This window comes from Lissotriton vulgaris, chromosome 1_1 (genome assembly GCF_964263255.1).
Source record: "Lissotriton vulgaris chromosome 1_1, aLisVul1.2, whole genome shotgun sequence".
NCBI lineage: Eukaryota > Metazoa > Chordata > Amphibia > Caudata > Salamandridae > Lissotriton > Lissotriton vulgaris.
In genome coordinates, this window is record NC_141685.1 from 234,453,043 (window position 1) to 234,470,558 (window position 17,516).

Below are 17,516 nucleotides of genomic sequence, written 5' to 3' on the forward strand. Positions count from 1 at the left end.
GGGCATCGATCCCGCTACCTCTCGCATGCTAAGCGAGCACTCTACATTTGAGCTAATTCCCCTGTGTGTTTAATCTGCATAACATGAAAAAAGTAACCTCACTGCCTTCCACACTTTATTTGCAGTCCAATTGCCCATAACAGTGTTCAGTTCACTCCTAACTTATGCCTTACCTCCACTTATGGGATGTTTTACAGTTCAGGTTGGCCTGTTTACTACTCGAATATGAGTGATATTGTGGTGTGTTCATCTAGACTCATACCCTACCTAATCTTGAAGTTAAATTTCCCACCAATGAGAAACCAAGGGAGATACCATTTTTGATAGTTATTGCATGTCTAATGCAAGAATAATCACCAGATTATGAGAGTCCAGCAAAAATTACTCATTTTCGCCCAACGTGGGGCTCGAACCCACGACCCTGAGATTAAGAGTCTCATGCTCTACCGACTGAGCTAGCCGGGCTCCCACTTCAAGATGGTATGCAGACTAATCATTTTTTATGACGGAAATCCATTCCTGGACAATTTTTGGGAGTTATTGCAGGTCTAATGCAAGATTAATCTCCATATTATGAGAGTCAATGCAATATTCAGGAAAAAATTACTCGTTTTCGCCCAACGTGGGGCTCTAACCCACGACCCTGAGATTAAGAGTCTCATGCTCTACCGACTGAGCGAGCCGGGCTCCCTCCTTAAGACAGTATGCAGACCAATCCCTTTTTGTGAAAAAAATCAAATCCTGGATATTCCTCTACTCTTGTTTTGCAAGAAACGCCAGATTTATACATCCTTCAGAGGACAGAGTGTCAAAAAAAATAAGAGAAAATGAAAACGGAAGTTGTGAGAACTTCATTTTGAGATTGCATAAGAATTCAAATTCCTCTCACATGCTAAAGAATACCTGAACCCTTTTGATTAAACCACTTTAGTTGTTATAATGAGACCATATTTGAAAGCAATCTGTGATTTTTCTGTTCTTACTCTGCAATGACCTTGGCAATGACAAGTTAAAAATAAAATGTATGCAAATTTTATAATGGAGAATGCGGGCATCGATCCCGCTACCTCTCGCATGCTAAGCGAGCGCTCTACCATTTGAGCTAATTCCCCTGTGTGTTTAATCTGCATAACATGAAAAAAGTAACCTCACTGCCTTCCACACTTTATTTGAAGTCCAATTGCCCATAACAGTGTTCAGTTCACTCCTAACTTATGCCTTACCTCCACTTATGGGATGTTTTACAGTTCAGGTTGGCCTGTTTACTACTCGAATATGAGTGATATTGTGGTGTGTTCATCTGGACTCATACCCTACCTAATCTTGAAGTTAAATTTCCCACCAATGAGAAACCAAGGGAGATACCATTTTTGATAGTTATTGCATGTCTAATGCAAGAATAATCACCAGATTATGAGAGTCCAGCAAAAATTACTCATTTTCGCCCAACGTGGGGCTCAAACCCACGACCCTGAGATTAAGAGTCTCATGCTCTACCGACTGAGCTAGCCGGGCTCCCACTTCAAGATGGTATGCAGACTAATCATTTTTTATGAAGGAAATCCATTCCTGGACAATTTTTGGGAGTTATTGCAGGTCTAATGCAAGAATAATCTCCATATTATGAGAGTCAATGCAATATTCAGGCAAAAATTACTCGTTTTCGCCCAACGTGGAGCTCGAACCCACAACCCTGAGATTAAGAGTCTCATGCTCTACCGACTGAGCTAGCCGGGCTCCCTCCTTACGACAGTATGCAGACCAATCCCTTTTTGTGAAAAAAATCAAATCCTGGATATTCCTCTACTCTTGTTTTGCAAGGAAAGCCAGATTTATACATCCTTCAGAGGACAGAGTGTCAAAAAAATAAGAGAAAATGAAAATGGAAGTTGTGAGAACTTCATTTTGAGATTGCATAAGAATTCAAATTCCTCTCACATGCTAAAGAATACCTGAACCCTTTTGATTAAACCACTTTAGTTGTTATAATGAGACCATATTTGAAAGCCATCTGTGATTTTTCTGTTCTTACTCTGCAATGACCATGGGCAATGACAAGTTGAAAATAAAATGTATGCAAATTTTATAATGGAGAATGCGGGCATCGATCCCGCTACCTCTCGCATGCTAAGCGAGCGCTCTACCATTTGAGCTAATTCCCCTGTGTGTTTAATCTGCCTAACATGAAAAAAGTAACCTCACTGCCTTCCACACTTTATTTGAAGTCCAATTGCCCATAACAGTGTTCAGTTCACTCCTAACTTATGCCTTACCTCCACTTATGGGATGTTTTACAGTTCAGGTTGGCCTGTTTACTACTCGAATATGAGTGATATTGTGGTGTGTTCATCTAGACTCATACCCTACCTAATCTTGAAGTTAAATTTCCCACCAATGAGAAACCAAGGGAGATACCATTTTTGATAGTTATTGCATGTCTAATGCAAGAATAATCACCATATTATGAGAGTCCAGCAAAAATTACTCATTTTCGCCCAACGTGGGGCTCAAACCCATGACCCTGAGATTAAGAGTCTCATGCTCTACCGACTGAGCTAGCCGGGCTCCCACTTCAAGATGGTATGCAGACTAATCATTTTTTATGAAGGAAATCCATTCCTGGACAATTTTTGGGAGTTATTGCAGGTCTAATGCAAGATTAATCTCCATATTATGAGAGTCAATGCAATATTCAGGCAAAAATTACTTGTTTTCGCCCAACGTGGGGCTCGAACCCACGACCCTGAGATTAAGAGTGTCATGCTCTACCGACTGAGCTAGCCGGGCTCCCTCCTTAAGACAGTATGCAGCCCAATCCCTTTTTGTGAAGAAAATCAAATCCTGGATATTCCTCTACTCTTGTTTTGCAAGGAAAGCTTGATTTATACATCCTTCAGAGGACAGAGTGTCAAAAAAAAATAAGAGAAAATGAAAACGGAAGTTGTGAGAACTTCATTTTGAGATTGCATAAGAATTCAAATTCCTCTCACATGCTAAAGAATACCTGAACCCTTTTGATTAAACCACTTTAGTTGTTATAATGAGACCATATTTGAAAGCCATCTGTGATTTTTCTGTTCTTACTCTGCAATGACCATGGGCAATGACAAGTTAAAAATAAAATGTATGCAAATTTTATAATGGAGAATGCGGGCATCAACCCCGCTACCTCTCGCATGCTAAGCGAGCGCTCTACCATTTGAGCTAATTCCCCTGAGTGTTTAATCTGCATAACATGAAAAAAGTAACCTCACTGCCTTCCACACTTTATTTGCAGTCCAATTGCCCATAACAGTGTTCAGTTCACTCCTAATTTATGCCTTACCTCCACTTATGGGATGTTTTACAGTTCAGGTTGGCCTGTTTACTACTCGAATATGAGTGATATTGTGGTGTGTTCATCTAGACTCATACCCTACCTAATCTTGAAGTTAAATTTCCCACCAATGAGAAACCAAGGGAGATACCATTTTTGATAGTTATTGCATGTCTAATGCAAGAATAATCACCAGATTATGAGAGTCCAGCAAAAATTACTCATTTTCGCCCAACGTGGGGCTCAAACCCACGACCCTGAGATTAAGAGTCTCATGCTCTACCGACTGAGCTAGCCGGGCTCCCACTTCAAGATGGTATGCAGACTAATCATTTTTTATGAAGGAAATCCATTCCTGGACAATTTTTGGGAGTTATTGCAGGTCTAATGCAAGATTAATCTCCATATTATGAGAGTCAATGCAATATTCAGGCAAAAATTACTCGTTTTCGCCCAACGTGGGGCTCGAACCCACGACCCTGAGATTAAGAGTCTCATGCTCTACCGACTGAGCTAGCCGGGCTCCCTCCTTAAGACAGTATGCAGACCAATCCCTTTTTGTGAAGAAAATCAAATCCTGGATATTCCTCTACTCTTGTTTTGCAAGGAAAGCCTGATTTATACATCCTTCAGAGGACAGAGTGTCAAAAAAAATAAGAGAAAATGAAAACGGAAGTTGTGAGAACTTCATTTTGAGATTGCATAAGAATTCAAATTCCTCTCACATGCTAAAGAATACCTGAACCCTTTTGATTAAACCACTTTAGTTGTTATAATGAGACCATATTTGAAAGCCATCTGTGATTTTTCTGTTCTTACTCTGCAATGACCATGGGCAATGACAAGTTAAAAATAAAATGTATGCAAATTTTATAATGGAGAATGCGGGCATCAACCCCGCTACCTCTTGCATGCTAAGCGAGCGCTCTACCATTTGAGCTAATTCCCCTGAGTGTTTAATCTGCATAACATGAAAAAAGTAACCTCACTGCCTTCCACACTTTATTTGCAGTCCAATTGCCCATAACAGTGTTCAGTTCACTCCTAACTTATGCCTTACCTCCACTTATGGGATGTTTTACAGTTCAGGTTGGCCTGTTTACTACTCGAATATGAGTGATATTGTGGTGTGTTCATCTAGACTCATACCCTACCTAATCTTGAAGTTAAATTTCCCACCAATGAGAAACCAAGGGAGATACCATTTTTGATAGTTATTGCTTGTCTAATGCAAGAATAATCACCAGATTATGAGAGTCCAGCAAAAATTACTCATTTTCGCCCGACGTGGGGCTCGAACCCAGGACCCTGAGATTAAGAGTCTCATGCTCTACCGACTGAGCTAGCCGGGCTCCCACTTCAAGATGGTATGCAGACTAATCATTTTTTATGAAGGAAATCCATTCCTGGACAATTTTTGGGAGTTATTGCAGGTCTAATGCAAGATTAATCTCCATATTATGAGAGTCAATGCAATATTCAGGCAAAAATTACTCGTTTTCGCCCAACGTGGGGCTCGAACCCACGACCCTGAGATTAAGAGTGTCATGCTCTACCGACTGAGCTAGCCGGGCTCCCTCCTTAAGACAGTATGCAGACCAATCCCTTTTTGTGAAGAAAATCAAATCCTGGATATTCCTCTACTCTTGTTTTGCAAGGAAAGCCTGATTTATACATCCTTCAGAGGACAGAGTTTAAAAAAACAATAAGAGAAAATGAAAACGGAAGTTGTGAGAACTTCATTTTGAGATTGCATAAGAATTCAAATTCCTCTCACATGCTAAAGAATACCTGAACCCTTTTGATTAAACCACTTTAGTTGTTATAATGAGACCATATTTGAAAGCCATCTGTGATTTTTCTGTTCTTACTCTGCAATGACCATGGGCAATGACAAGTTAAAAATAAAATGTATGCAAATTTTATAATGGAGAATGCGGGCATCAACCGCGCTACCTCTCGCATGCTAAGCGAGCGCTCTACCATTTGAGCTAATTCCCCTGAGTGTTTAATCTGCATAACATGAAAAAAGTAACCTCACTGCCTTCCACACTTTATTTGCAGTCCAATTGCCCATAACAGTGTTCAGTTCACTCCTAACTTATGCCTTACCTCCACTTATGGGATGTTTTACAGTTCAGGTTGGCCTGTTTACTACTCGAATATGAGTGATATTGTGGTGTGTTCATCTAGACTCATACCCTACCTAATCTTGAAGTTAAATTTCCCACCAATGAGAAACCAAGGGAGATACCATTTTTGATAGTTATTGCATGTCTAATGCAAGAATAATCACCAGATTATGAGAGTCCAGCAAAAATTACTCATTTTCGCCCAACGTGGGGCTCGAACCCACGACCCTGAGATTAAGAGTCTCATGCTCTACCGACTGAGCTAGCCGGGCTCCCACTTCAAGATGGTATGCAGACTAATCATTTTTTATGAAGGAAATCCATTCCTGGACAATTTTTGGGAGTTATTGCAGGTCTAATGCAAGATTAATCTCCATATTATGAGAGTCAATGCAATATTCAGGCAAAAATTACTCGTTTTCGCCCAACGTGGGGCTCGAACCCACGACCCTGAGATTAAGAGTCTCATGCTCTACCGACTGAGCTAGCCGGGCTCCCTCCTTAAGACAGTATGCAGACCAATCCCTTTTTGTGAAAAAAATCAAATCCTGGATATTCCTCTACTCTTGTTTTGCAAGGAAAGCCAGATTTATACATCCTTCAGAGGACAGAGTGTCAAAAAAAATAAGAGAAAATGAAAATGGAAGTTGTGAGAACTTCATTTTGAGATTGCATAAGAATTCAAATTCCTCTCACATGCTAAAGAATACCTGAACCCTTTTGATTAAACCACTTTAGTTGTTATAATGAGACCATATTTGAAAGCCATCTGTGATTTTTCTGTTCTTACTCTGCAATGACCATGGGCAATGACAAGTTAAAAATAAAATGTATGCAAATTTTATAATGGAGAATGCGGGCATCGATCCCGCTACCTCTCGCATGCTAAGCGAGCGCTCTACCATTTGAGCTAATTCCCCTTTGTGTTTAATCTGCATAACATGAAAAAAGTAACCTCACTGCCTTCCACACTTTATTTGAAGTCCAATTGCCCATAACAGTGTTCAGTTCACTCCTAACTTATGCCTTACCTCCACTTATGGGATGTTTTACAGTTCAGGTTGGCCTGTTTACTACTCGATTATGAGTGATATTGTGGTGTGTTCATCTCGACTCATACTCTACCTAATCTTGAAGTTAAATTTCCCACCAATGAGAAACCAAGGGAGATACCATTTTTGATAGTTATTGCATGTCTAATGCAAGAATAATCACCAGATTATGAGAGTCCAGCAAAAATTACTCATTTTCGCCCAACGTGGGGCTCGAACCCACGACCCTGAGATTAAGAGTCTCATGCTCTACCGACTGAGCTAGCCGGGCTCCCGCTTCAAGATGGTATGCAGACTAATCATTTTTTATGAAGGAAATCCATTCCTGGACAATTTTTGGGAGTTATTGCAGGTCTAATGCAAGATTAATCTCCATATTATGAGAGTCAATGCAATATTCAGGCAAAAATTACTCGTTTTCGCCCAACGTGGGGCTCGAACCCACGACCCTGAGATTAAGAGTCTCATGCTCTACCGACTGAGCTAGCCGGGCTCCCTCCTTAAGACAGTATGCAGACCAATCCCTTTTTGTGAAAAAAATCAAATCCTGGATATTCCTCTACTCTTGTTTTGCAAGGAAAGCCAGATTTATACATCCTTCAGAGGACAGAGTTTAAAAAAACAATAAGAGAAAATGAAAACGGAAGTTGTGAGAACTTCATTTTGAGATTGCATAAGAATTCCAATTCCTCTCACATGCTAAAGAATACCTGAACCCTTTTGATTAAACCACTTTAGTTGTTATAATGAGACCATATTTGAAAGCCATCTGTGATTTTTCTGTTCTTACTCTGCAATGACCATGGGCAATGACAAGTTAAAAATAAAATGTATGCAAATTTTATAATGGAGAATGCGGGCATCAACCCCGCTACCTCTCGCATGCTAAGCGAGCGCTCTACCATTTGAGCTAATTCCCCTGAGTGTTTAATCTGCATAACATGAAAAAAGTAACCTCACTGCCTTCCACACTTTATTTGCAGTCCAATTGCCCATAACAGTGTTCAGTTCACTCCTAACTTATGCCTTACCTCCACTTATGGGATGTTTTACAGTTCAGGTTGGCCTGTTTACTACTCGAATATGAGTGATATTGTGGTGTGTTCATCTAGACTCATACCCTACCTAATCTTGAAGTTAAATTTCCCACCAATGAGAAACCAAGGGAGATACCATTTTTGATAGTTATTGCATGTCTAATGCAAGAATAATCACCAGATTATGAGAGTCCAGCAAAAATTACTCATTTTCGCCCAACGTGGGGCTCGAACCCACGACCCTGAGATTAAGAGTCTCATGGTCTACCGACTGAGCTAGCCGGGCTCCCACTTCAAGATGGTATGCAGACTAATCATTTTTTATGAAGGAAATCCATTCCTGGACAATTTTTGGGAGTTATTGCAGGTCTAATGCAAGATTAATCTCCATATTATGAGAGTCAATGCAATATTCAGGCAAAAATTACTTGTTTTCGCCCAACGTGGGGCTCGAACCCACGACCCTGAGATTAAGAGTCTCATGCTCTACCGACTGAGCTAGCCGGGCTCCCTACTTAAGACAGTATGCAGACCAATCCCTTTTTGTGAAAAAAATCAAATCCTGGATATTCCTCTACTCTTGTTTTGCAAGGAAAGCCAGATTTATACATCCTTCAGAGGACAGAGTGTCAAAAAAAATAAGAGAAAATGAAAATGGAAGTTGTGAGAACTTCATTTTGAGATTGCATAAGAATTCAAATTCCTCTCACATGCTAAAGAATACCTGAACCCTTTTGATTAAACCACTTTAGTTGTTATAATGAGACCATATTTGAAAGCCATCTGTGATTTTTCTGTTCTTACTCTGCAATGACCATGGGCAATGACAAGTTAAAAATAAAATGTATGCAAATTTTATAATGGAGAATGCGGGCATCGATCCCGCTACCTCTCGCATGCTAAGCGAGCGCTCTACCATTTGAGCTAATTCCCCTTTGTGTTTAATCTGCATAACATGAAAAAAGTAACCTCACTGCCTTCCACACTTTATTTGAAGTCCAATTGCCCATAACAGTGTTCAGTTCACTCCTAACTTATGCCTTACCTCCACTTATGGGATGTTTTACAGTTCAGGTTGGCCTGTTTACTACTCGATTATGAGTGATATTGTGGTGTGTTCATCTCGACTCATACTCTACCTAATCTTGAAGTTAAATTTCCCACCAATGAGAAACCAAGGGAGATACCATTTTTGATAGTTATTGCATGTCTAATGCAAGAATAATCACCAGATTATGAGAGTCCAGCAAAAATTACTCATTTTCGCCCAACGTGGGGCTCGAACCCACGACCCTGAGATTAAGAGTCTCATGCTCTACCGACTGAGCTAGCCGGGCTCCCGCTTCAAGATGGTATGCAGACTAATCATTTTTTATGAAGGAAATCCATTCCTGGACAATTTTTGGGAGTTATTGCAGGTCTAATGCAAGATTAATCTCCATATTATGAGAGTCAATGCAATATTCAGGCAAAAATTACTCGTTTTCGCCCAACGTGGGGCTCGAACCCACGACCCTGAGATTAAGAGTCTCATGCTCTACCGACTGAGCTAGCCGGGCTCCCTCCTTAAGACAGTATGCAGACCAATCCCTTTTTGTGAAAAAAATCAAATCCTGGATATTCCTCTACTCTTGTTTTGCAAGGAAAGCCAGATTTATACATCCTTCAGAGGACAGAGTGTCAAAAAAAATAAGAGAAAATGAAAATGGAAGTTGTGAGAACTTCATTTTGAGATTGCATAAGAATTCAAATTCCTCTCACATGCTAAAGAATACCTGAACCCTTTTGATTAAACCACTTTAGTTGTTATAATGAGACCATATTTGAAAGCCATCTGTGATTTTTCTGTTCTTACTCTGCAATGACCATGGGCAATGACAAGTTAAAAATAAAATGTATGCAAATTTTATAATGGAGAATGCGGGCATCGATCCCGCTACCTCTCGCATGCTAAGCGAGCGCTCTACCATTTGAGCTAATTCCCCTTTGTGTTTAATCTGCATAACATGAAAAAAGTAACCTCACTGCCTTCCACACTTTATTTGAAGTCCAATTGCCCATAACAGTGTTCAGTTCACTCCTAACTTATGCCTTACCTCCACTTATGGGATGTTTTACAGTTCAGGTTGGCCTGTTTACTACTCGATTATGAGTGATATTGTGGTGTGTTCATCTCGACTCATACTCTACCTAATCTTGAAGTTAAATTTCCCACCAATGAGAAACCAAGGGAGATACCATTTTTGATAGTTATTGCATGTCTAATGCAAGAATAATCACCAGATTATGAGAGTCCAGCAAAAATTACTCATTTTCGCCCAACGTGGGGCTCGAACCCACGACCCTGAGATTAAGAGTCTCATGCTCTACCGACTGAGCTAGCCGGGCTCCCGCTTCAAGATGGTATGCAGACTAATCATTTTTTATGAAGGAAATCCATTCCTGGACAATTTTTGGGAGTTATTGCAGGTCTAATGCAAGATTAATCTCCATATTATGAGAGTCAATGCAATATTCAGGCAAAAATTACTCGTTTTCGCCCAACGTGGGGCTCGAACCCACGACCCTGAGATTAAGAGTCTCATGCTCTACCGACTGAGCTAGCCGGGCTCCCTCCTTAAGACAGTATGCAGACCAATCCCTTTTTGTGAAAAAAATCAAATCCTGGATATTCCTCTACTCTTGTTTTGCAAGGAAAGCCAGATTTATACATCCTTCAGAGGACAGAGTTTAAAAAAACAATAAGAGAAAATGAAAACGGAAGTTGTGAGAACTTCATTTTGAGATTGCATAAGAATTCAAATTCCTCTCACATGCTAAAGAATACCTGAACCCTTTTGATTAAACCACTTTAGTTGTTATAATGAGACCATATTTGAAAGCCATCTGTGATTTTTCTGTTCTTACTCTGCAATGACCATGGGCAATGACAAGTTAAAAATAAAATGTATGCAAATTTTATAATGGAGAATGCGGGCATCAACCCCGCTACCTCTCGCATGCTAAGCGAGCGCTCTACCATTTGAGCTAATTCCCCTGAGTGTTTAATCTGCATAACATGAAAAAAGTAACCTCACTGCCTTCCACACTTTATTTGCAGTCCAATTGCCCATAACAGTGTTCAGTTCACTCCTAATTTATGCCTTACCTCCACTTATGGGATGTTTTACAGTTCAGGTTGGCCTGTTTACTACTCGAATATGAGTGATATTGTGGTGTGTTCATCTAGACTCATACCCTACCTAATCTTGAAGTTAAATTTCCCACCAATGAGAAACCAAGGGAGATACCATTTTTGATAGTTATTGCATGTCTAATGCAAGAATAATCACCAGATTATGAGAGTCCAGCAAAAATTACTCATTTTCGCCCAACGTGGGGCTCAAACCCACGACCCTGAGATTAAGAGTCTCATGCTCTACCGACTGAGCTAGCCGGGCTCCCACTTCAAGATGGTATGCAGACTAATCATTTTTTATGAAGGAAATCCATTCCTGGACAATTTTTGGGAGTTATTGCAGGTCTAATGCAAGATTAATCTCCATATTATGAGAGTCAATGCAATATTCAGGCAAAAATTACTCGTTTTCGCCCAACGTGGGGCTCGAACTCACGACCCTGAGATTAAGAGTCTCATGCTCTAACGACTGAGCTAGCCGGGCTCCCTCCTTAAGACAGTATGCAGACCAATCCCTTTTTGTGAAAAAAATCAAATCCTGGATATTCCTCTACTCTTGTTTTGCAAGGAAAGCCAGATTTATACATCCTTCAGAGGACAGAGTGTCAAAAAAAATAAGAGAAAATGAAAATGGAAGTTGTGAGAACTTCATTTTGAGATTGCAGAAGAATTCAAATTCCTCTCACATGCTAAAGAATACCTGAACCCTTTTGATTAAACCACTTTAGTTGTTATATTGAGACCATATTTGAAAGCCATCTGTGATTTTTCTGTTCTTACTCTGCAATGACCATGGGCAATGACAAGTTAAAAATAAAATGTATGCAAATTTTATAATGGAGAATGCGGGCATCGATCCCGCTACCTCTCGCATGCTAAGCGAGCACTCTACCATTTGAGCTAATTCCCCTGTGTGTTTAATCTGCATAACATGAAAAAAGTAACCTCACTGCCTTCCACACTTTATTTGCAGTCCAATTGCCCATAACAGTGTTCAGTTCACTCCTAACTTATGCCTTACCTCCACTTATGGGATGTTTTACAGTTCAGGTTGGCCTGTTTACTACTCGAATATGAGTGATATTGTGGTGTGTTCATCTAGACTCATACCCTACCTAATCTTGAAGTTAAATTTCCCACCAATGAGAAACCAAGGGAGATACCATTTTTGATAGTTATTGCATGTCTAATGCAAGAATAATCACCAGATTATGAGAGTCCAGCAAAAATTACTCATTTTCGCCCAACGTGGGGCTCGAACCCACGACCCTGAGATTAAGAGTCTCATGCTCTACCGACTGAGCTAGCCGGGCTCCCACTTCAAGATGGTATGCAGACTAATCATTTTTTATGACGGAAATCCATTCCTGGACAATTTTTGGGAGTTATTGCAGGTCTAATGCAAGATTAATCTCCATATTATGAGAGTCAATGCAATATTCAGGAAAAAATTACTCGTTTTCGCCCAACGTGGGGCTCTAACCCACGACCCTGAGATTAAGAGTCTCATGCTCTACCGACTGAGCGAGCCGGGCTCCCTCCTTAAGACAGTATGCAGACCAATCCCTTTTTGTGAAAAAAATCAAATCCTGGATATTCCTCTACTCTTGTTTTGCAAGAAACGCCAGATTTATACATCCTTCAGAGGACAGAGTGTCAAAAAAAATAAGAGAAAATGAAAACGGAAGTTGTGAGAACTTCATTTTGAGATTGCATAAGAATTCAAATTCCTCTCACATGCTAAAGAATACCTGAACCCTTTTGATTAAACCACTTTAGTTGTTATAATGAGACCATATTTGAAAGCAATCTGTGATTTTTCTGTTCTTACTCTGCAATGACCTTGGCAATGACAAGTTAAAAATAAAATGTATGCAAATTTTATAATGGAGAATGCGGGCATCGATCCCGCTACCTCTCGCATGCTAAGCGAGCGCTCTACCATTTGAGCTAATTCCCCTGTGTGTTTAATCTGCATAACATGAAAAAAGTAACCTCACTGCCTTCCACACTTTATTTGAAGTCCAATTGCCCATAACAGTGTTCAGTTCACTCCTAACTTATGCCTTACCTCCACTTATGGGATGTTTTACAGTTCAGGTTGGCCTGTTTACTACTCGAATATGAGTGATATTGTGGTGTGTTCATCTGGACTCATACCCTACCTAATCTTGAAGTTAAATTTCCCACCAATGAGAAACCAAGGGAGATACCATTTTTGATAGTTATTGCATGTCTAATGCAAGAATAATCACCAGATTATGAGAGTCCAGCAAAAATTACTCATTTTCGCCCAACGTGGGGCTCAAACCCACGACCCTGAGATTAAGAGTCTCATGCTCTACCGACTGAGCTAGCCGGGCTCCCACTTCAAGATGGTATGCAGACTAATCATTTTTTATGAAGGAAATCCATTCCTGGACAATTTTTGGGAGTTATTGCAGGTCTAATGCAAGAATAATCTCCATATTATGAGAGTCAATGCAATATTCAGGCAAAAATTACTCGTTTTCGCCCAACGTGGAGCTCGAACCCACAACCCTGAGATTAAGAGTCTCATGCTCTACCGACTGAGCTAGCCGGGCTCCCTCCTTACGACAGTATGCAGACCAATCCCTTTTTGTGAAAAAAATCAAATCCTGGATATTCCTCTACTCTTGTTTTGCAAGGAAAGCCAGATTTATACATCCTTCAGAGGACAGAGTGTCAAAAAAATAAGAGAAAATGAAAATGGAAGTTGTGAGAACTTCATTTTGAGATTGCATAAGAATTCAAATTCCTCTCACATGCTAAAGAATACCTGAACCCTTTTGATTAAACCACTTTAGTTGTTATAATGAGACCATATTTGAAAGCCATCTGTGATTTTTCTGTTCTTACTCTGCAATGACCATGGGCAATGACAAGTTGAAAATAAAATGTATGCAAATTTTATAATGGAGAATGCGGGCATCGATCCCGCTACCTCTCGCATGCTAAGCGAGCGCTCTACCATTTGAGCTAATTCCCCTGTGTGTTTAATCTGCCTAACATGAAAAAAGTAACCTCACTGCCTTCCACACTTTATTTGAAGTCCAATTGCCCATAACAGTGTTCAGTTCACTCCTAACTTATGCCTTACCTCCACTTATGGGATGTTTTACAGTTCAGGTTGGCCTGTTTACTACTCGAATATGAGTGATATTGTGGTGTGTTCATCTAGACTCATACCCTACCTAATCTTGAAGTTAAATTTCCCACCAATGAGAAACCAAGGGAGATACCATTTTTGATAGTTATTGCATGTCTAATGCAAGAATAATCACCATATTATGAGAGTCCAGCAAAAATTACTCATTTTCGCCCAACGTGGGGCTCAAACCCATGACCCTGAGATTAAGAGTCTCATGCTCTACCGACTGAGCTAGCCGGGCTCCCACTTCAAGATGGTATGCAGACTAATCATTTTTTATGAAGGAAATCCATTCCTGGACAATTTTTGGGAGTTATTGCAGGTCTAATGCAAGATTAATCTCCATATTATGAGAGTCAATGCAATATTCAGGCAAAAATTACTCGTTTTCGCCCAACGTGGGGCTCGAACCCACGACCCTGAGATTAAGAGTGTCATGCTCTACCGACTGAGCTAGCCGGGCTCCCTCCTTAAGACAGTATGCAGCCCAATCCCTTTTTGTGAAGAAAATCAAATCCTGGATATTCCTCTACTCTTGTTTTGCAAGGAAAGCTTGATTTATACATCCTTCAGAGGACAGAGTGTCAAAAAAAAAATAAGAGAAAATGAAAACGGAAGTTGTGAGAACTTCATTTTGAGATTGCATAAGAATTCAAATTCCTCTCACATGCTAAAGAATACCTGAACCCTTTTGATTAAACCACTTTAGTTGTTATAATGAGACCATATTTGAAAGCCATCTGTGATTTTTCTGTTCTTACTCTGCAATGACCATGGGCAATGACAAGTTAAAAATAAAATGTATGCAAATTTTATAATGGAGAATGCGGGCATCAACCCCGCTACCTCTCGCATGCTAAGCGAGCGCTCTACCATTTGAGCTAATTCCCCTGAGTGTTTAATCTGCATAACATGAAAAAAGTAACCTCACTGCCTTCCACACTTTATTTGCAGTCCAATTGCCCATAACAGTGTTCAGTTCACTCCTAACTTATGCCTTACCTCCACTTATGGGATGTTTTACAGTTCAGGTTGGCCTGTTTACTACTCGAATATGAGTGATATTGTGGTGTGTTCATCTAGACTCATACCCTACCTAATCTTGAAGTTAAATTTCCCACCAATGAGAAACCAAGGGAGATACCATTTTTGATAGTTATTGCATGTCTAATGCAAGAATAATCACCAGATTATGAGAGTCCAGCAAAAATTACTCATTTTCGCCCAACGTGGGGCTCAAACCCACGACCCTGAGATTAAGAGTCTCATGCTCTACCGACTGAGCTAGCCGGGCTCCCACTTCAAGATGGTATGCAGACTAATCATTTTTTATGAAGGAAATCCATTCCTGGACAATTTTTGGGAGTTATTGCAGGTCTAATGCAAGATTAATCTCCATATTATGAGAGTCAATGCAATATTCAGGCAAAAATTACTCGTTTTCGCCCAACGTGGGGCTCGAACCCACGACCCTGAGATTAAGAGTCTCATGCTCTACCGACTGAGCTAGCCGGGCTCCCTCCTTAAGACAGTATGCAGACCAATCCCTTTTTGTGAAGAAAATCAAATCCTGGATATTCCTCTACTCTTGTTTTGCAAGGAAAGCCTGATTTATACATCCTTCAGAGGACAGAGTGTCAAAAAAAATAAGAGAAAATGAAAACGGAAGTTGTGAGAACTTCATTTTGAGATTGCATAAGAATTCAAATTCCTCTCACATGCTAAAGAATACCTGAACCCTTTTGATTAAACCACTTTAGTTGTTATAATGAGACCATATTTGAAAGCCATCTGTGATTTTTCTGTTCTTACTCTGCAATGACCATGGGCAATGACAAGTTAAAAATAAAATGTATGCAAATTTTATAATGGAGAATGCGGGCATCAACCCCGCTACCTCTTGCATGCTAAGCGAGCGCTCTACCATTTGAGCTAATTCCCCTGAGTGTTTAATCTGCATAACATGAAAAAAGTAACCTCACTGCCTTCCACACTTTATTTGCAGTCCAATTGCCCATAACAGTGTTCAGTTCACTCCTAACTTATGCCTTACCTCCACTTATGGGATGTTTTACAGTTCAGGTTGGCCTGTTTACTACTCGAATATGAGTGATATTGTGGTGTGTTCATCTAGACTCATACCCTACCTAATCTTGAAGTTAAATTTCCCACCAATGAGAAACCAAGGGAGATACCATTTTTGATAGTTATTGCTTGTCTAATGCAAGAATAATCACCAGATTATGAGAGTCCAGCAAAAATTACTCATTTTCGCCCGACGTGGGGCTCGAACCCAGGACCCTGAGATTAAGAGTCTCATGCTCTACCGACTGAGCTAGCCGGGCTCCCACTTCAAGATGGTATGCAGACTAATCATTTTTTATGAAGGAAATCCATTCCTGGACAATTTTTGGGAGTTATTGCAGGTCTAATGCAAGATTAATCTCCATATTATGAGAGTCAATGCAATATTCAGGCAAAAATTACTCGTTTTCGCCCAACGTGGGGCTCGAACCCACGACCCTGAGATTAAGAGTGTCATGCTCTACCGACTGAGCTAGCCGGGCTCCCTCCTTAAGACAGTATGCAGCCCAATCCCTTTTTGTGAAGAAAATCAAATCCTGGATATTCCTCTACTCTTGTTTTGCAAGGAAAGCTTGATTTATACATCCTTCAGAGGACAGAGTGTCAAAAAAAAAATAAGAGAAAATGAAAACGGAAGTTGTGAGAACTTCATTTTGAGATTGCATAAGAATTCAAATTCCTCTCACATGCTAAAGAATACCTGAACCCTTTTGATTAAACCACTTTAGTTGTTATAATGAGACCATATTTGAAAGCCATCTGTGATTTTTCTGTTCTTACTCTGCAATGACCATGGGCAATGACAAGTTAAAAATAAAATGTATGCAAATTTTATAATGGAGAATGCGGGCATCAACCCCGCTACCTCTCGCATGCTAAGCGAGCGCTCTACCATTTGAGCTAATTCCCCTGAGTGTTTAATCTGCATAACATGAAAAAAGTAACCTCACTGCCTTCCACACTTTATTTGCAGTCCAATTGCCCATAACAGTGTTCAGTTCACTCCTAACTTATGCCTTACCTCCACTTATGGGATGTTTTACAGTTCAGGTTGGCCTGTTTACTACTCGAATATGAGTGATATTGTGGTGTGTTCATCTAGACTCATACCCTACCTAATCTTGAAGTTAAATTTCCCACCAATGAGAAACCAAGGGAGATACCATTTTTGATAGTTATTGCATGTCTAATGCAAGAATAATCACCAGATTATGAGAGTCCAGCAAAAATTACTCATTTTCGCCCAACGTGGGGCTCAAACCCACGACCCTGAGATTAAGAGTCTCATGCTCTACCGACTGAGCTAGCCGGGCTCCCACTTCAAGATGGTATGCAGACTAATCATTTTTTATGAAGGAAATCCATTCCTGGACAATTTTTAGGAGTTATTGCAGGTCTAATGCAAGATTAATCTCCATATTATGAGAGTCAATGCAATATTCAGGCAAAAATTACTCGTTTTCGCCCAACGTGGGGCTCGAACCCACGACCCTGAGATTAAGAGTCTCATGCTCTACCGACTGAGCTAGCCGGGCTCCCTCCTT

At 40.2% G+C, this 17,516-nt stretch overlaps 7 non-coding genes across 7 annotated transcripts; all 7 read right to left on the reverse strand.

The window, feature by feature from the left end:
* Positions 1-1,039: 1,039 nt before the first annotated feature.
* TRNAA-AGC (transfer RNA alanine (anticodon AGC)) lies at positions 1,040-1,112 on the reverse strand. Its single transcript has one exon. It is a non-coding gene; the product is annotated as a tRNA-Ala (tRNA).
* A 977-nt stretch (positions 1,113-2,089) lies between these two features.
* On the reverse strand, positions 2,090-2,162 carry TRNAA-AGC (transfer RNA alanine (anticodon AGC)). Its single transcript has one exon. It is a non-coding gene; the product is annotated as a tRNA-Ala (tRNA).
* A 4,133-nt stretch (positions 2,163-6,295) lies between these two features.
* On the reverse strand, positions 6,296-6,368 carry TRNAA-AGC (transfer RNA alanine (anticodon AGC)). The gene has a single exon. It is a non-coding gene; the product is annotated as a tRNA-Ala (tRNA).
* Positions 6,369-8,398: 2,030 nt separating this feature from the next.
* On the reverse strand, positions 8,399-8,471 carry TRNAA-AGC (transfer RNA alanine (anticodon AGC)). The gene has a single exon. It is a non-coding gene; the product is annotated as a tRNA-Ala (tRNA).
* Positions 8,472-9,449: 978 nt separating this feature from the next.
* On the reverse strand, positions 9,450-9,522 carry TRNAA-AGC (transfer RNA alanine (anticodon AGC)). The gene has a single exon. It is a non-coding gene; the product is annotated as a tRNA-Ala (tRNA).
* A 3,080-nt stretch (positions 9,523-12,602) lies between these two features.
* Positions 12,603-12,675, reverse strand: TRNAA-AGC (transfer RNA alanine (anticodon AGC)). The gene has a single exon. It is a non-coding gene; the product is annotated as a tRNA-Ala (tRNA).
* Positions 12,676-13,652: 977 nt separating this feature from the next.
* On the reverse strand, positions 13,653-13,725 carry TRNAA-AGC (transfer RNA alanine (anticodon AGC)). Its single transcript has one exon. It is a non-coding gene; the product is annotated as a tRNA-Ala (tRNA).
* Between the last annotated feature and the right edge of the window lie 3,791 nt (positions 13,726-17,516).